Raw genomic sequence first — 20,783 nt, forward strand, 5'->3', positions numbered from 1 at the left:
TGATATCTCATGGCTTCCATGAATGTTTTCTGTGCTATGTCAACATTGTCAGTTTACATTTTATAGATGTTCTTTCTATCCAAAGTGACTTAAAACTGCAATGTTAAGGGGGGAAAAATGAATAATAAAAAAAGCTTAAATTCATTGTCCACTGACATTACAAAGTGGTGTTCAGGAAAAGAAGATCCTAGATGTGGTAGATGAGAGCGAAGAGGGACAGGAGATAAAATGAGGAATAAGTATAAAGAAGGAAGTCAAATATAAGGAAGAGGCTATTAATCAGAACATGATATCCTGTTGGTGCTTGTCTACTCTGACAAGACTGGATTACTATCTCTTGTTCTAGGTCAGTCTGTATGAGAATGTCAGTTTAATGGCGGAATTGTATTTTAAATCCATTGAATGTTTCAATCACACTGCAGTGGGAATGCCATTCATTATCAGGCCCAATTTATACTTGAGTCGTACAAAGCAGATAGCAGATCTACAAGCTCACAATGCAACACATTGTGCACTTTTAGACAATTTCCGCTGCATGACAGAATAAATATGAAGTGCGGAAAGGTCCAGTGTAAAATGAAAGCTTATCTCTTATAATAATCATTTAGTCCTCACTCCTTTGGGGCATAACATTTTTTTTGTCACTGTACATTTTGCACATTATCATCTCTGCCGGGAGGAAACCTCATATAGCTTGTAGATCTGCTATTTTGGATACTTTTGTGTGACACTGTAGTGTGATGAAGTTAGGTCCACCTTTACACGGCAACGGTCTGTAGAGAAAACAGCAAAGTCCCGTTGCGTTCTCACTTGTTATTCCAGCTTTCTAACATGCTGTAGTGTAGTGTGCATGCCAGGTGGCTAGGTGGGATAGACAGGCATGCATGCATAGAACTCCTCCTATCACATGGCTGTTTGTTTACATTCACCAAGGCTTTGTATTCGTAGGATGAGCTCATCCTAGGAACTCAAATATCGCCTAGGGCTCTGAACCAATGTAATAAACATGAGCGACGTCACGTGAGCCATGATGTCACAGGTTGTGCGGAGTCACCGTTTTGCCCGTTTACACGGAGGCGCCAGGCAGGGCGTTTTCAAAGATTTCCACTCTGGAAGGGGTTTTCTCTTTGTTATGTTTTCAACCCCCGATAACGCCGGTGACGTCTAAACGGGCGCCACATCTGATATTTTATTTGTACGTTTTCTCTAGAGATCGTTGCCGTGTAAAGGTGGTCTAGTGTCTTGCTCAAGGACACTTCTGATACACTATCTATAGGACCTGGCGACTAGGGATCTTCTGATTCCCAAATGGCCTCACTAGCTATGCCTGCCCAGTGCCCATGTTATAGTCAGGGGGTCACTCAGGTCTTTGTGAATTATAACCAAAGAGAAAAAAGCCAATAGATCTCTCAATCACATTCCCTCCCATGTCCTCAGCATACTCCATGTCCTCAATATTTAATTGTTGTTCTTAGGCTGAATAATATGACCTGCTTGAACTTGTTCAAATTCTGTCTTTCATCATTTATATGGCCAGATGTGATATATATTACAGCTTTGAGAGTTGTACATGCAGGGATGATTCTTCCTTGGGGGTTTACTGTGGGCGAAACCATCATGTCAAGTCATGTCATGTGTGTTTTATTGGTCAAGTTCGCAACTCTCTGCCAAGTCTGCAACGTTCAATCAGTGTGACAGACCGTGCTAACAGCCTAAAACACTGAAGGGAGTAAATGTGGTTAAGCTGTTGTTTTTGTATATAAATGTGCCCATTCTGGTGACGTAAATGAATCATTCAGTCTGTACAAGTCCAGAATTTTTTGTCTAGGTTGCCTTCTCCTCTCACACACACACACGCACATGCACACACGCATGCACACACACACACACTCTCTCTCTCTCTCTCTCTCTCTATCTGCTTAGCCACCAATACATCTCTCACACTGCCCTCACTTCCTCAGACCTAATTACTGCTAAAAGCCAGAACACCGCTAATAAAATGTAACTTCCAACAGTACAAACGTAACATTCTGGACGGGAATTGAGCCGTACGTGTGCAGCAGCACTGTCTTGTCCGCCTGCCCTGCCCCGTCCGGCAGTTTATCTCCGTGCATGCTCGCTGCCCGGGAAGCTAAACTGCTGAGGCTGTTGTCTTTGTCGCTTCAGATTAGAGCAGCGAGTTGGCGTGGCTGTAGCAAGAGTTCCCATCAGGCCTGGCTGCATGGGGAAGCTACGAGGGCTTTTAAGTGTAAAGGTATTAAAGGCTAAGGCAAAGGTCTAAGCCCAGGCCTTGGAAATCAGCCAGCCATAGTGGGACAACGTATTCTTCTATTATATCTCTGCCATTCCCAAACTGCATGTGGACCAGGGTCCAGTTGGTGGGCCATGATCATATTGCAAGTGGGGCGCCAAATAATTAGTAAAACACTTTATTGATAATATAAAATATTATTTAAAAATAAACAAAAAATAATTATAAAAAAAACGTCATGGTATTGTAGCTGTGTTGTCTTTAAAACCTTGAAAAATGTGTTTCCATTGTGATTCTGATGAATTTAAAGTATACTATGTTAGTTCCATTGATCAAAACCAGAAGACAATCAATTGATTTATCATTGAAATATACCTGCCTGAAAATGCATCTAACCACTTAACACAGCTGAGTGGGCCGCAAACACTTTCTAGGGCTCTGATACACAAAAGGTTGGGAACCGTTCTCATGGTGAGTGTAGAGAGTAAGGTCCATTTAATTCCGTTTGTACACACAGAGTTAAACGTCTATCCAATCCTCTCTTTTCCATACTTTCCATACGCCTTGCCTCTTCCTCTCTCCCTTTTATCTCTCAGTTGATGTGCAGCAGAGCAGGCATGCTGAGATGTATTCAGCTACAGTCATAATTTGCTATCCTCCTGTGACAGTATTCCCAATTATCTTGTGAATAATAGTTTGAGTCGGCACACGGTTATAGTGATTCTCTCTCTCTCCGGCTCTAATGTGCTCTTGCTTCAAAGACAATGTCCCCCACCACCATCTCGCCTCTCCTGTTTCTTGTCTCGGCACCTGAGTGACGGACGTAGTACTCTAGGAGCACAGGCCGGGGAAATAATCTGGGTACTAAAGACAGCTCTGATGCTCCAGGAAAATGCCAAATGTCAGATGATTTGGTCGAACATGTCCATGCTATGTAGTGTACACATTAGAGTAGATTGCGTTTAGGTCAGTCAATCAATACATTGTCGGATGGATCCAATGAATGTTATCATCCATGAAAGGTCAACTGTCATTCGTTGGTTAGCGAGCATTCACTGCCATTTTGTTCCGTTCAAAACCGGATTAGGGAACTTGATACAGTAAAAGCCCTATTGGGAATGGGCTGAAAATGAAAATAATTGAATAGCTACTTTGCTTGCATAGCACCTTTCAGACAGAATCCATTTCCCTTGACTGTAATATGCACCACTTTGATACATACATGATACAAACACATAGATAAGACCATGAAAACACAGCACTTCCTCTGACAATAAGAACTCATCATAATTTTTCGACCATGGGACAATATCACGCCAGACTTCCCGGTCCTTCATTGCCATCCCCAGTTCCTGCTTACTGATGCATGTGTCCCTAGCTAACATCAGGGAACGACAGTTTTCTACCTCTGGTCTGCATTGAGGCAGGACTCCAGAGAAGAAGGGAAGATATAACCTCATTGTCAGCTCTGTAGCAGTGGCCGGCAAACTGTGTTCTTCTGGAACGGACTAGTGAAGACACACAGGGAAGGTTGCCGTATATTAGATTAGTCGATGGATGGCTCTTCCAAGCCAGATTTTTCGCTCTCATTAGAAGGCGGGTGTAAGTGCCATCCAACCGTTTCTCTAAAGTGTCCATGTCTCGGAGCCATAGAGTAGAATCGGCTCAACGGCCGTCCTGAATATTTTTTACTTTTAACATCTTACTAAGCCGGGATGACCAGATCTTATGCATGTCATTGCAGGCTGACCATGCAGGCCATACCCTTCCTAGTTTGAAAGTCCTTTTGGGATAAGATAAGAACTGGTTGAATACCATCATGTAATTGCCTTGATGTCGGAGACATGTGGCTGTCTGTGCTCTCCCTACTAGGACCAACTGTAAGATGTATGTGTTTGGTCAGACGTACCAACAGTCCGACAGGCATTAGTCCGACACCTTACCCAAAACCCAACCCTAAACAATAACTTCACAGGAAGCCATGGGTTAGTTTTAACCTGCCACGCATGTCGGGAGCCACAGGTTCATTTTAACCTGCCACACATGTCGGGAGCCACGGGTGAGTTTTAACCGCTGCCATGGGTTAGTTGTAACCCGCCACGCATGTCGGGAGCGACGGTGCAGTTGCCGGACTAATGTCTGTCAGACTGTTAGTATGTTATGCACCCCAGATGTTAGCAGTGGACGAGGGACTAGAATTAGCATGACAACTGAATACTGAATTGGGAGGCAAAAGACAAAAAGCTAAACAAAAAAAATATTAGAAGAAAAGAAAAAGTCCAATGCCTTGATATAATCATTCTCTGCCAACGACTTAATTTACTGCTTTTTTAGCAACTCCCGTAGCGCCAACGACGTCTTTATTGCCTTTTTAACACGCGTTTTTTAAATAAAAAAAATAAAGAAATGTATAGATGTATAAATGTATAATGTATAGCTCAGGGTCTTTTTTGTGCCCCCTAGTGGCGATGGAAGTTAACATGCCCAGAGGTATAGGGACTCATAAATCCTGAAGTGAGTTGGGAATTACAAAGCAGTGAGCATCGTCTCAGTCCAGTCACCCAATGTGACCCCATGTCCCATCTCTGTCTGACTGCGGTGACGCTGTCTGTCTCAATATTAGAGCCAGTGGAATGCATGACTGAAACCTAAAATGCTGTTCTTAACCTTTGGTTTGTCAAATCTTGTCTGTTTGAAGGTGATTCAGATTCCAACTGGTTTCTCTTTCTAGATGCTCTTTACGTGCATGCATTTGATTATGTAAATGAGGTGCAACAGTTCTGGATTGTGTCGGCTGCACCGCTTGCACCTTGTCTGTTAATTGCCCTAGTGACTTTAAATCGGGTGTATTGAAGTCAGGAATTCTAGTCTATAAAGACATGATTCTGTGCAACAAATGGTTCATTTGAGGTACAGATGTTTAACCGCTTAAGCCCTATCCTGTATACCAGGGGTTTCCAACCATTCTATTGTCACGGACCGGCTGTTCACACAAACATTAAATTCCTATTGACAATGAATGGAGAATTTACGTCATATGTGTCTGAGAAAATCATCTATTTTTGAGTGATGCAACCATAGGGTGCAGCACTCCAATGCCCAGCAATGTGTGTCTGCCTGGCTGTGTATGAGCACGGAAATAGAATATTTTCACAGACACACGCACGCACACACACATGCACACACACAGAGGCCAGAGAGGAGAGTTTGTACAGTACAGTACAGTACAGTACAGTACAGTACAGTACAGTACAGTACAGTACAGTACAGTACAGTACAGTACAGTACAGTACAGTACAGTACAGTACATGTACATAGCCTATATCCGCAGGATTCAGTGTTTTAGCTAAAGCGATAATTTAAGCTTAATAACAATATATAGATGTCTCTTCAACAAATGGGAGCCAGCGGCAGGCTTTTTCCAATTGTGGTCCTTTTCATAATTGTTTTAGGCAAAGCGATGGGTTACTAATTATACTTTGGTCCGACATACCATTGGTCCGATCGACTACCTACCCCAAACCCTCACCCTAACCATAACTGCGAGCACGGGGCAGCACACCTAAACCTAACCCCCAACCCTATCCCGAGTCGGACCAATGCTCCTTCGAACCAATGATATGTCGGAGCAAAGTATGCTCCCCAGTCCCCAAGCGATGCAGGCCTAATTATTATATTATGTTCATTCCATACCAAAACTCTGATTCTGATCTGTCATCTCTGCGTGTGTTGACACTATACACAGTGACACACGCAGAAGAACTGGGAGGCGGAGGTGCGCTGCCCGGAGCAGTGTGTTAACCAGGTATTTGCCCAACCAGACCCCACAACACCTTAAAAGGGAGATTGTTACTTTTCTAACGCATTTTGAGCCTGTAGATCTGCTATTTTCACTAGTGTGGGTCCCGGGCAAACATCTAATTTCTCTTTGGGTTCACGGCACGGACTAAAAGGTTTGCGAACCATTGTACTAGACATTTGTAATTGTGAAAATCCTTTCACACACGCCATCCATTTTCACACCTGTCCCGTGCTGTGAATGACTCGGACATGTTCGCTATGTGCCCAGACATAGTTTGAATTCTGTCAGTGACTTTTCACCCTTGTATGCCCACAATCTCAATGAATCTCAATGAAGAACAGAATGCCACGCGGCGGAATGCACTCTCCTTTGACACTACAAAAACAGGCTGTGGATGGACCGCTCTTTAGTGGAGTGATTCTGAACTTTTCTAACCACATGAACCCTATAATTGCCCTTTTCTGGGCATGGCATATTAGGCAAAACACAAACATAGACAAAGCGATTTGGTCCAGCCAGGAGAATGAGACTAGCAGGACCCTGCCAAAGACACTAAGAACTGCCAGCCAGCAAATTCATGCTGTGGGAACCAACACACAGGCATCAATCACCAGGACGTCCCACACTAACAAATGTGGATGTACTCAAGGATGATGCAGAAGCGCAAAGTATCAATGAACTGGCCAGATGTATGGAGAACCGGGGTGACTGCAGCGACAATGGAGGCCTCGTCTGAGGACGACCTAGAGAGATTTGGTTCAGAGTGACCACGTACTAGGCCCCTGAGGGACCCTGGTCAACAAAGTTAATAGGATTTCAAGGACCCCCAGTTTCATTCATTCAGAGCTTTTGATTCTGATTAGGCCACGGACCTCCACTAGATAAGAATCTTTCTTTTTATGCTGGTACCTCAGTCTACAATGTAAAAATCCTTTACTAGAGTAAGAGTCGATTTGGTTCCTAGTGTCAATCTCGTAGCTGTGGACCCTGGGAAATCATTTTACGCTGCAATATGCTACAAATGCATACAGTTTCTCATTTGTTTTGTTTCATATTATGTTAATGACCTATGTGTGTACATGTACTGTTATTGTGACGGTAAGTCACATTTACTATGAAAACCTGAATTTCTGTGTGTCACGTCACACATCCTGGCCTCCATATATGGTTATGCCTCATGACATCACACCTCGTGACATCACGCCTCTATACATGGTCACACCTCCTGACATCACGCCTCCATCTCCATGGAGCTGACCTGTTCTGACAGTCCATATGTTGATGCTTCCCCACCCGTCCTTCCTCTTCAATGTCTCCCTTTTGACTGATACCTGTCCATTCAAACTCTAGATGGGCCTGCCCCAAAGTTATTTGTGCAGCCGCGCCCGGCAGCCGGCGAAAACTAGAGTTCTCAACCGGCCCTATACCTGGGCCCTCATCAAACCCTGTACATTCAAGACACTACCTCCGCTGCCACCCTTAGATCTTCATATCATATGAGCTGACCTGTTCTGACATTCCTTATGTTGATCTGATCTCATCAAACCCTGTACACTCAAGACACGCTCCGTATATGGTTCACAGAGAAGATTGTGTGCATACCAAAACTCTGTCGCGTGGGTGCGTGCACAAGTGTGTGTGTGTGTCTCAACTCTCAATGCCTGGTGCTGGATGTCAAGGCAAACATCAAGGAAGATAAAGAACATCCACACCCTAACCCTAACCCAGTTTCTACAGCTCCGAGACTTAGGGTGCCATTAAGGACTTCAAATAATATTACTAATCATATTACAGTTTTATGAGCTGGGGGCGTGTTGTATGTCATATTGCAATTTTGGGCATGTTAAGAAGCGCTTTCGACACCCCGTGGATTGCGCAAAACGGCCTTGAATTAGTCATGGGTGTGTTTAAGGCGTGTTTGAGACGTACCCAATCAACATGTCCGTAGGCCTACTATTCTCTTTACCAGTCAGCTGATGTCACATACGGAATGCGCACTTTGGGGATCGTGGTATTACATTTCTTCAGGCTGGCACCATAGAAGACATGACATGACTTTGTCACATTTGGGTTAATTATTCCTATTGCACTGCATGCTGTCACCTTTATGCCTCAAAATAATTTGTTTCTATTGAAAAACACCAGTAAAATAACGTTTATTATATTTTATTTCATTCAAGTCATGATGAAGGAATGAGTTGAATGTTGCTGCTTAATGCTGTGCCTGTGGCCCCCGATGGTATATGGTCTTCGCTCATAGCATTTTATTGAAGAAGACTTGAATCGGGTGTGATACAGCATATGAAAGCAAACTTCCCAAGGATTATGGAGATGTTGATTTATGATGAGATGATGAATTATGGCCGTTTCTAATCTCAACATTTTACAAAAAAAGACAAAAGGCTGTTGCCATGTCTCATAGAAACAAGTAAATAGGTATATAAAAATAAGCGCATATAACAGGGGTCTGCAACCTATTTTAAATGAAGTGCCATGTTTTTATTTTCTAGATAGTGAGTCTGCCATATCCAGATTCATTTTAATGACACCACATTAAAATAAAAAAACATATTTTGATTGTCCACAAATATAAAGTTCTTCCTTCTTTTTAAATATGTTCTTGCACATTGTTATAATGATCATTATATATATCCCCCTGCAGTCAGAGTTCATAGTTTTAATGAATGAATGTGATGCATTGTGAGCTGGTATAGATCTGCTATTTTCAAAAGTAATCTTGGAAATGTTTAATTAAATTTTTGGATTAGCCGTCCTTAGTTGGGCAAATGCATTCATCTGGAGATCCTTGACATGGGAATGTGCTGTGTGAGGATCACTGGTTTAAACAACATTAGGAGAAAAGCCCAAATAACCACTTTAGAAACAAGAAAAGCAACCACAAAATAGTACAACTAGCAATATTTACAAGCAACTTTACAGAAAAAGAAGCCGCTTATAATAAACAGACATGGCAACACTCTAGCAGCCTCCCAGAGCCGCTCAAGTGTAAAATCAAACAGTGCTTGTTGCGTTTATGAGGTGGTCAGACCCACGTCTAATCGTTATGCGCTGAGTGTTTCTAGGTCAAGGGGCTTAATAGCAAATTGCGCAAAGCGAAAATAATTAACATATGGACACTCCCACAATGCTAAAATATTCAGGAACGCCGTATGCCATAATGTGTGTGCGTTCAACACGGGCCGAGTGCGTTCAACACGGGCCGATATGCCTTTCATAATACCATTGTGCGCAGAGCGAGGCCAATTTCTGTATTACCCCATTGTAAAACGGATCTTCAAAATCTGGGCCATGGTCTCTGAGCTGTAGAAACTAGTGTGTGGATGTTCTTTCTCTTCCTTGACTCTCCATATATGGCCAGTACAGAATTGAGAATTCATTCCATATGTTGATCTGACCCCCCATTCCAAAGAGCCTAGCAGTCTGCTGCCACCCAGGCGGATGCGTGCACGCGACCTAGGTCGCTTCTCGCCCTCAGGGTGTCTTGCTGGTATATTAGTATTATACATGTTAAGAGCAGACCTTTTTTACACTCTTTGTTAAAACTGAGGGGTTTTCTGTGTTTCCTTTCCAGACATAATAGAGGGTATGCATGCATAAAGTGAGTGGCAAATCGAATGGCAAAGTGAGTGGCAAAGTGAGTTTAATGTTGTTTAATGCAATCAGATCAAGGCCAAAGAGGTCAAAGTAGTGTTTGGCCATTCAGTGGGCGTTCTCGTATAGCTTCCGGATATGATGATGTCATGCGCATACCCTACTATAGGGTATGCGCATGACATCATCATCCTCTACTATAGACTATAGAGTCTATAGTAGTTTTCAACCAGTGGTCCTTGAGGAGGTTCCAGGTGGTCCCCAGCTAAATGATGGAGAGTTGGTAACCAAATAGACCCTTATTAGAACTTTAACTCTTATTGTTAAACATCTGCATTACTTAATTTACAAGAATTCTACACAATTAGAGAATGTAGAAGAATTGTTATTTTGGTCAATGTTTGCTTGTTATCTCTCCTGGTACCAACATCAATACAACATGGAATTGTGGACAAGATCTTATCCAACGATAACAACATTCTTTAGTTTGGGGTCTGCAAGGCTAAATCTCATCAAATGGTGGTCTGTGGCTCAAATGCCCCAAAAATAATGGGCCTTGATATGAAAAAGGTTGAAAACCACTGCTCTATGCCAAACCAAATAAAATTAATAATACTTTGTTGGTTGTTGGGTATAGAGTGGGGTGATTAATAATATTGAGGGTATGAAATCCCAAGAATTTCCCTCCAGTGTGTCTTTGTTTGTTTATATTTGATTATTGAGGAAACAGGGACAGTCTTTCCCTCAATAATCAAACGTGAACACACTTTCCTCTCAACAATCCAACCGAGCGGACATCAAACTGCAGGCATTGCTCCAAAACAAGGCCCCAAACAACAAGGCTTAGAGGTTCATTGCGCCGCTCTTCTGCCTATAGTAGCATCATTATGAGAGCCTATTAGGGCTTTTCGGAGAGGCCAAGTCCCGGACTAAAAGGGCCTGTCTCTCCTCGCCGTGGGACCTTTCTAAAGACCTCCAAACTCTCACTCAGCATAGAGGCCCCTTTATCACGCTGATCCACCAGCAGCTCTCCTCGCCTCTTCCCTCTCTCCTCTCATCCACCCCTCTCTCTCTCTCTCTTCTCAGTCCTTCTTTCTCTTTCAGACACAGACAAGCCTTTATCTGCTCATCATGTGCTTTTGCTCTCTCTCTCTCTCTCTCTCTCTCTCTCGGCCACACACACACACACACACACACACACAGAATCTATTGGATGACCCTGTTTTCCGTTGCAAACAGACATGGTTCAGGGGCTGGAGGAGGGCAAGACAGTTAAATATTTGATCCATAGGCCCATGGCTGCATATGTGATGTTATCATTCAAGGTCTCTGTCTGCACCCTAGATTTTCTTTGTGATCAAACAATCAACCTCTTTCTAATCAACCAGTTATGTTCACATTCACCAGAGCAGACAGAAGGCAACCTTGTGACTGCATGTAAAAACTAGCATGGGGTCGGGATCATATAAATTGTAAAATAATTGTCTTATTTTTTTGTGCATAAGAGGTTGTTGAAGAAGCCATCATGTAAATAATCCCCCCCCCCCCCTTCTAATGCGATCTGATTTTCATGGACAGTCTGCTAGTACATGTGTGCGGTGGTGTGTGCACAGTCAATGGCATGACGTGCATGCCATTGACTGTGGGCTCAGTCCAGTCACTCTGTCCCCGTGTCTGGCCGGCTGAGACAAGGACACTCGCGCAGTGTTGCAAGATTGTGTGAGAGAAATAAGCAACCAGGTCTGTGACAACGGGGCCAAAAGAAGCGACAAGGGCCTAGTCATTATTGAAAATAGCCGATCTACAAGATCTGCTATTTAAAAATCACACACGTATGAAGTGAGGGGCACTCTTATCATCATACATCATCTCCTTCTGGCCAATCACAATTTGCGTCCTCACTTTTATCTTCAATATAGGCTATACTTTGCTCAGCCAATCAAATCATCACTGGGTGATCAGCCAATCACAAGCCAATGTTTACGTTCACAAAAACCTGGAAAGCTGAGCATAGGAGGGGCTAGTGGTGCCCCTCAAAAAAGAATGTGGAAAATCCCTGGCAAGAAATATTTTTATATGCAGGGTCCTTGGACAAATACATTAATGTGGAGGTACTTGACATGGAAAGGTCAAATGTGATAACCACGGGTTTAAAAAACATTTAGGAAACAAGCCCAAATAAGCAACTACACTTTAGAAACAAGCCAAAAAAACACAACAACCTGCACCATGCAACTTGGAGAAAAACAAGCCCAAAGTCGCTTATGATAAGCAAACGTGGCAACACTAGTCGCGCTTTTTTTGTCAACCCTTTTTGTCCCCCTTTGGGTCACTCTCCTCTCCTTTGTTATGCTAAGGAACATGCCTTGCCTGTCGCCACAGCTGAAAATAGCCGACCAATGCTTTGTGAGCTTGCAGCTCGGCTATTTTCAAACAATCTATGGTGGCACTCCGTCGCCCGCTATATACGCACTGGTCGGCTGGTAGGCTACTGGTAGCCTTAATAATATCTGTTAATGTCGGCAAGCGACGCCCTCGTGGGTGCGCGGCGTGTGTGGTAGTCCGAACGAAAACTAGAAATGAACCTCGTGCTGTATTATTATCCCCGAAGCCCCGCGCGCACGCGCCTCATAAATAGAACATAATTCTAATGAGAGGAGGGGGAGGGGGCGCGCTCCCTCCTCCAGGCGAGGAGAGAAGGAGCAAGCAGCCGGCGTGTGCACGCGCGCGCATGCTCGACACACAGCAGGTGCCCCCGAGCCCCCGTTACCAAAAGCCTGGCTCATTTGCATTGCTAATGGTTAAAAGCCAAACCAAAGCATCATCCTCCCCCCATTTTGGGGGACAGCAGTTAATATGGCGAGGTGGTGGTGTTTTCTTTTACCCCCCCATTCCTGTTTCATTTTCTCCATGTTTGATGTGTTAACTTCTGTTCCGATGCGATTCATTGTGCCAATTAACAGAAAGAAATAGGCCAAGGGGCCCGTTTTATGGGACCAAAACAAAAAGGGCTTTCTATTGGGTCAAAGAGGAATCTACAGCGAGTCAGCGACCATGATGAGTCACACACACGCGCGCGCGGTTAATAAAAATCCATTAACAGCCTATCGTTATGGGAGAGTTCATAATAGCCTATTCAGCAGCAACACTAAGAATTAAGGGGTACAGCCAGCCAGCCGATCGAAAATGCTATTCTGCATTCATTGAGCAAAACGAAATCAAGCGCCAAAAAAAAAAATCCAAGCAACAACATCCCTCTCTGGGTCTTGTGAAGGGGGGGGGGGGGGTAGACTGTGACTTCTGTGTGGAACTGCATCGCTTCCCCAACCAAAATACCACCCCCTCCTCCCCCACCCCATTATGATCTCTCTCCCCGTTTCTTCCTCCTCAGCACGTTCTGAAGAGAGAAGAGCCGCTCGTAAACCTGACCTCATTTTTAAGCTCCGTGCGTGCGTGCATGCGCGCGCGCCACCGTCGTACGACGGGTCACATTAGATATAGGCGCCGTCGTACGCCGGTGTCGCCCGCCATAAGACGGACGGACGAGTGACTGTAGCCCTATAGAGTCAAGTGTGATGGAGTTATGTAAGTGGACACTCAAGATCTGTTCGTTCGGTTTGCGTGCGGCCACATCCATCCAGCCATCCGTGCGTGATCTGTAATAATAGCCTATATACCTCCCTCCCTTTGTCTCGCACTGAACCGGCTCGATTTTATTGCGTTGTTATTGTTTTTTTAAGGGAGGGGGGGTCGACGACGCGCAAACAATGACACGTCGAAGCAAACGGGCGCACATTGCACACAGTGTACATTAATTGCACATGCACGCGCGCACATGCATCCAGAACCGGTGGCTACCGGTTGCTCCAAACGCGCATAGCACGAAACAAAAGGGTGGGAAATATATATATATATATATATAGCCTACGAACAAAACATCGTTCACCTCTGGTTCTGTGTGCGCACGCCATGTAGGCTACACGCAACACGCGTGGTAAACAAAGCACACACTCCACACCACAGTAGATATCAATCAAGGACCATTTGCAGCTGTTTAATCATGTCCATCCATTCGCCAAAACCTGGCATTCGTTGCATGCATTGACGATTTGGGGCAGCATGCACCGAGCGGGCGCACGTAGGCTACGCGCATACACATCGCCAAACAACAACCGATCGCGTCGTTCATTGTCCCCCAAAAACAGCAGCTCTTCCTCCGGAAAGGAGCCTTTCTTCCTTCCCTTCCCTTTCCTCCACAATGAAACAACCTTCTCCTCATTTGACGCTAACGGCTAATTAAGAATTAACCGTCCGCTAATCGCCATTAAAACGCACTCTGAGCCGTCCCTCAAGTAGCCACCACAACACACACATGTTTAATTGATTTATTTTGTTACACCAAACGAAACGCTGGAATAATACTACTAATATACCCCCAGGTTAATCAAATATAGAGAGCAAAACCAACCTTCGTTTAGTGTGCGTAAATCCGTTTTCAGCGCGTAGAGGGAGAGAAAGGTAATAAGCTTGTGGAGACGGGAAAAGACACTGGCGCTGCTGGGCTAAATCCTACTAGACTCGCATCCTCTCTCTCTCTTTCTCTCTGATTGTGTGTGTGTGTGTGTGTGTGTGTGTGTATGTGCGTGCGCGCGTGTTCGCGTGCGTGCGTCTGTCTCTCCCGTCAGCCAACCAACCCCGTGGAGAGAATTGGCGCGAGGGGGCGACGGTAGGAAAGGTTCGTTCGGTGCGCGGCCGGCTGTGGTGGAGTGGAGAGAGAAGCGCAGCTGTGCGCGGTTTGAAGAACGCGCGCGCGCATGTGCGTTCCAACCGCGCCCCCACCCTCTATACCCCCCCCCCCCGTTTCCCTTGGCAACCACCACGGAGACCACCGCGCCCCTCCCCTCCCCCCACGCGCCCCCGTTAAGAGGGTTATTAGTGCGCGGCGCGCGGAGGTTCGAAATCTGTTTCTCTGGTTAATTTGCTTCCTTTGAGGAGGAGGGGGGGGGGGGGGGGGCAAATCAAAACGGGTCTCTTTTTGTTTTCTTCTTCTTTGAAATGACGCTGGCGAAATACCAGCGGGAAAGAAACGAGAGATGGATGGATGGATGGGGGAGAGAGAGAGACAGAGGGAGGGAGGGAGAGAGAGAGAGAGAGAGAGAGAGAGAGAGAGAGAGAGAGAGAGAGAGAGAGAGAGAGAGAGAGAGAGAGATTCAAACACTAGACCGAACTGACCTCCCTCCATTGAGCTTGGCATTGTTTTGAACCGTGTATACGCATGGGACTGAGAGAGAGAGAGAGAGAGAGAGAGAGAGAGAGAGAGAGAGAATCATACACAACCAGTCTCTATGTGGGGGTGGCAGGAGAACAAAGGAGCGGGCAAGAGGCACACAACAAGAGAAGAGACAAGAGCAAGGGGTCTGCACGTACGCACACACGCACGAATTCGCACGTGTCACACACACAAACTCACGCGCGCGCACATGCGCGCGCACACACACACACACACACACACACACACACACACACACTGACAGACTGACACACTATAAAGACAGGAGGACACAGTTATGCCATTTAAATAGGCTACCAATGATTTAATTTGATAATGACCAGATTAGAACAGAATGATAGAGAAAAAATGTATTTGGCAGCAAAACAGACAAAGGGAGAGAAGAAGAAGAGAAAGGAATCTCATTGAATTGAACTGTTTGTAAGTATTGAGAATTGCACACGCTTGTGGGTGCGTGCGTGTGCGTGCGCACGTGCGTCTAAACGGTCGTTTGGTTGCAGGCGGATGCTTGTGTCTGACGTACAGACTAGCTGTCATGTCTTAAAGCAGCACACATAAGATGCTGCTGTTGTGTTTGGTTGTTGCGCGTCAGCCAGTCTCTCTCACACACACACACACACACACACACACACACACACACACACACACACACACACACACACACACACACACACACACACACACACACACGTCACACACACACACACACACACACACACACACACACACACACGCGCGGTGTGGGCGGGCGGGCAGGCAGGCAGGCAGGCAGGCAGGCAGACAGACAGACAGACAGACAGACAGACAGACAGACAGACAGACAGACAGGGGAAGGCAGACAGGGGAAAGGCAGACAGACAGACAGACAGAGGAAAGGCAGACAGACAGACAGACAGACAGACAGACAGGGGAAAGGCAGGCAGACAGACAGGGAAAGGCAGGCAGACGGACTGACTGACGGACGGACGGACAGACAGACGAAAGGCAGAGCGTATAGCACACAGCGGAAACCTCAATGTTCATTTAGCCCTGAGATTGAACCCTCCATTTGCACACCAAGCTCATATACTGATACAGTGCACATAAAGACAGCTAGACAATGAGACAGCAAAATACAGCAGCTTCAGGGTGGATAGAGAGAGAGAGAGAGTGAGAGAGAGAGAGCCCGTCTCTGGGGGGGGGGGGGGGGGGGGGGGGGACCTGAGAAGATGATGGGGGGGGGGGGGGGGGGGGGGGGGAAGCAAAACAAGGAGATATAGACAGACAGTGGGAAAGAGAGATAGAAGGGAAGGTGAGAGAATACAACAGGATGAAAGTATATCAGATTCAGAAGCAATATCTGAAGAATTCTATGCAGTCCCATGCCTCAGGCTCTGTCTGTGTGTGTGTGTGTGTGTGTGTGTGTGTGTGTGTGTGTGTGTGTGTGTGTGTGTGTGTGTGTGTGTGTGTGCGTGCGTGCCGGCCTGCCTGCCTGCCTGCGTGCGTGCATGTGTGTGTGTATACTACATTAAAGGGAATGAGGGAGGACCTGAAAAGTGGAGGGGAGTCTGCAAAATTGTCACCTTGTTTCACTGCCTATCATTCTCTCTCTCTCTCTCTCTCTCTCTCTCTCTCTCTCTCTCTCTCTCTCTGGTCTTTTAATAATGGACAGTATCTGCCCTGTGGTCAGGGTAGAATGTGAGTGGATCTGGAGAGACATCGGCATGTGATCAATGTTTAATACAACACTATGTCTGTGAGGATACGCACGCACGCACGCACGCACTCACTCCTCATACTCTCTCATATTAGCCAGACAGATATCTAACATCTGGTGCACAACTATTTAAAAGCAGTTAAAGACTACAAATAAGTAGTTGCGCCCCTCAATAATCACACTTGAAGTGAGTGAGTGGCGGCTTTTATCATGATGAACATGTATGACGATGAAGTTGTGTGTGTGTGTGCGTGCATGCGTGTTTCTTGGTTCCATATAGAGTGTAGCACAATAGAATAGATTAGAACACATTCAAATCCCCAGCGTTAATTTATCCACTTGTACTAGAGTAGTGTTACATTTGTACACACTCAAGTTCAATGAGCACTGAGGATTGTACTGTGTACAACTTGTACATTGTAGTTGGTTTGTCCTTGATGTTACATTTCTGGGCCATGTCTGCCTTGAAATAGGGAGGAAAACTCAAGACGACATCCTAGACCTAGAGCACTGATAATGATAATGAATTATAATGGGAGATAGTGGCACATCAAAAAATCACTTTCACCTAGAAACTCCTTTCACACTTTGTAAAATTCAGCTTACTGTGGAGACACATGCTGGAACGTTTTACTTTGAAATGTTTTATAGTTTCTGAGTTATTTAACTTAAACGCCCAATGCATTCTCAATGGCAATAGCACAAACTTTGGCATGCAACTAGTCCTACATACTTACACCTAGCAACCCCATTCTAGCCTACTTAGGTTCATCTTACGGTGGACAAGTTTGCCTGAAAAGGAATCTTTGAAATGTTTCATAGTTTTAGAAATATAGTGCTTTCAAATTTACAATGGGGCTCAATGGCAGACATTGGCACCTTTCACCTAGAAACTCCATTCACACTTTTTTTTTTTTTTTAGCTTACTGTGGAGACACATGCTGGAACTTTTTACTTTGAAATGTTTTATAGTTTCTGAGTTATTTAACTTAAACGCCCAATGTATTCTCTATGGCAATAGCACAAACTTTGGCATGCTACTAGTCCTACATACAAAATGATGTAAAACAAGGATATTTGTTTTTTCATTTCTTCATTTTTCACAAACTTTGGCATGCTACTAGTCCTACATACAAAATGATGTAAAACAAGGATAATCGTTTTTTTCATTTCTTCATTTTTTTCAAATCCTCAAAAATGATGAAAAACGGCATGCTATAGTATGCCGTACGATATGGGCTATAGCCCATGGTCCAAAATGATGAAAAACGAGGATAAAAAAAAAAAAAAAAAAAAAAAAAACGATGGGCTATAACCCATGGTTTTTTCATTTTTTCCAAATCCTCAAAAATTATGAAAAACGGCGTGCTATAGTATGCCGTACGATATGGGCTATAGCCCATGGTCCAAAATGATGAAAAACGAGGATTTAAAAATAATTCAAAAATTCAAAAAACGATGGGCTATAACCCATCGGTTTTTTCATTTTCTTCAAATCCTCAAAAATTATGAAAAACGGCGTGCTATAGTATGCCGTACGATATGGGCTATAGCCCATGGTCCAAAATGATGAAAAACGAGGATTAAAAAAAAATCAAATTCAAAACACGATGGGCTATAACCAATCATTTTTTCCAAATCCTCAAAAATGATGAAAAACGGCGTTCCATAGTATGCCGTACGATATGGGCTATAGCCCATGGTCCAAAATGATGATAAACAAAGATAAAAAAAAACTTAACTTAAACGCCCAATGCATTCTCAATGGCAATAGCACAAACTTTGGCATGCAACTAGTCCTACATACTTACACCTAGCAACCCCATTCTAGCCTACTTAGGTTCATCTTACGGTGGACAAGTTTGCCTGAAAAGGAATCTTTGAAATGTTTCATAGTTTTAGAAATATAGTGCTTTCAAATTTACAATGGGGCTCAATGGCAGACATTGGCACCTTTCACCTAGAAACTCCATTCACACTTTTTTTTTTTTTTTTAGCTTACTGTGGAGACACATGCTGGAACTTTTTACTTTGAAATGTTTTATAGTTTCTGAGTTATTTAACTTAAACGCCCAATGTATTCTCTATGGCAATAGCACAAACTTTGGCATGCTACTAGTCCTACATACAAAATGATGTAAAACAAGGATATTTGTTTTTTCATTTCTTCATTTTTCACAAACTTTGGCATGCTACTAGTCCTACATACAAAATGATGTAAAACAAGGATAATCGTTTTTTTCATTTCTTCATTTTTTTCAAATCCTCAAAAATGATGAAAAACGGCATGCTATAGTATGCCGTACGATATGGGCTATAGCCCATGGTCCAAAATGATGAAAAACGAGGATAAAAAAAAAAAAAAAAAAAAAAAAAACGATGGGCTATAACCCATGGTTTTTTCATTTTTTCCAAATCCTCAAAAATTATGAAAAACGGCGTGCTATAGTATGCCGTACGATATGGGCTATAGCCCATGGTCCAAAATGATGAAAAACGAGGATTTAAAAATAATTCAAAAATTCAAAAAACGATGGGCTATAACCCATCGGTTTTTTCATTTTCTTCAAATCCTCAAAAATTATGAAAAACGGCGTGCTATAGTATGCCGTACGATATGGGCTATAGCCCATGGTCCAAAATGATGAAAAACGAGGATTAAAAAAAAATCAAATTCAAAACACGATGGGCTATAACCAATCATTTTTTCCATTTTTTCCAAATCCTCAAAAATGATGAAAAACGGCGTTCCATAGTATGCCGTACGATATGGGCTATAGCCCATGGTCCAAAATGATGATAAACAAAGATAAAAAAAAAAAAAAAAAATCAAAAAACGATGGGCTATAACCCATGGTATTTTTCATTTGTTCCATTCCATTTCCAAATTAAATTTTTGAGTATTTGAAAAAAAATCACAAAACATGGGTTATAGCCCATCGTTTTTTGAATTTTTGAAAAAAAAATTATCCTCGTTTTTCATCATTGTTGAGTATGGGCTATAGCCCATATCGTATGGCATACTATAGCACGCCGTTTTTCATCATTTTTGAGGATTTGAAAAAAAAATCAAAAATTAAAAAACATGGGTTATAGCCCATGGTTTTTTGATTTTTTTTTTTTTTAAACCTCGTTTTTCATCATTTTTGAGTATGGGCTATAGCCCAAATCGTACGGCATACTATAGCATGCCGTTTTTCATCATTTTTGAGGATTTGAAAAAAAAAAATACGTTTTACATTTTTACGTTTTACGTTTTACGTTTTATGTTTTACGTTTTACGTTTTATGTTTTTACGTTTTAAATTTTTACGTTTTACGTTTTCTTTTTTTACGTTTTTACGTTTTTACGTTTTTACGTTTTACGTTTTACGTTTTACGTTTTACGTTTTTACGTTTTATGTTTTTACGTTTTACGTTTTACGTTTTACGTTTTTACGTTTTAGAAAAAAAACAAAAATTCAAAAACATGGGTTCTAGCCCATCGTTTTTTGAATATATATATATTTTTTATCCTCGTTTTTCATCATTTTTGAGTATGGGCTATAGCCCATATCGTACGGCATACTATACCATGCCGTTTTTCATCATCTTTGAGGATTTGAAAAAAATTCAAAAATGAAAAAAACACGAGTTATAGCCCATCGTTTTTTGAATTTTAGATTTTTTTTTTATCCTCGTTTTTCATCATTTTTTAATATGGGCTATAGCCCATAGCGTACGGCAGGGTTCCCCAATAGGCGGCCCGCGGGCCATTTGCGGCCCACAGAGCGCCCCCTTGTGGCCCATGAAAGAATTTCCAAAAAAAAAAAATGTTTTTTTTTTAAGTGTCCCAGATATAAATGGCATTAAATGGGGGTCAGTAGCCTATGCATGTCAAACTGGGCATCCTTTTCAAATGGGGTCTTGCCCTGAAAATGAATTTTCAGGGCAAGACCTCGACCTCGCGCGTGCAGACTCGGCCCCCAGCCTGGTACGCTAGTCAAAATATGGCCCTTCAGGAAAATTAATTGGGGAACCCTGGCGTACGGCATACTATAGCACGCCGTTTTACATCATTTTTGAGGATTTGAACAAAATAAAAATAAATAAAAAACATGGGTTATAGCCCATCGTTATTTGAATTTTTGATT

At 43.3% G+C, this 20,783-nt stretch overlaps 1 protein-coding gene across 1 annotated transcript in view; it reads right to left on the reverse strand.

Annotated features, from left to right (window-relative positions):
• Positions 1 to 14,409, reverse strand: part of LOC310864162 (uncharacterized protein) — a 37,901-nt gene extending 23,492 nt beyond the window's left edge. The window contains exon 1 of the mRNA XM_083772743.1: positions 14,134 to 14,409. The gene's annotated coding sequence lies outside the window, so the exon portion shown is untranslated. The remainder of the gene's footprint in view (positions 1 to 14,133) is intronic.
• Between the last annotated feature and the right edge of the window lie 6,374 nt (positions 14,410 to 20,783).

The sequence above is a fragment of the Protomyctophum parallelum genome, assembly GCF_964188405.1.
Source record: "Protomyctophum parallelum genome assembly, chromosome: 9".
Lineage (NCBI taxonomy): Eukaryota > Metazoa > Chordata > Actinopteri > Myctophiformes > Myctophidae > Protomyctophum > Protomyctophum parallelum.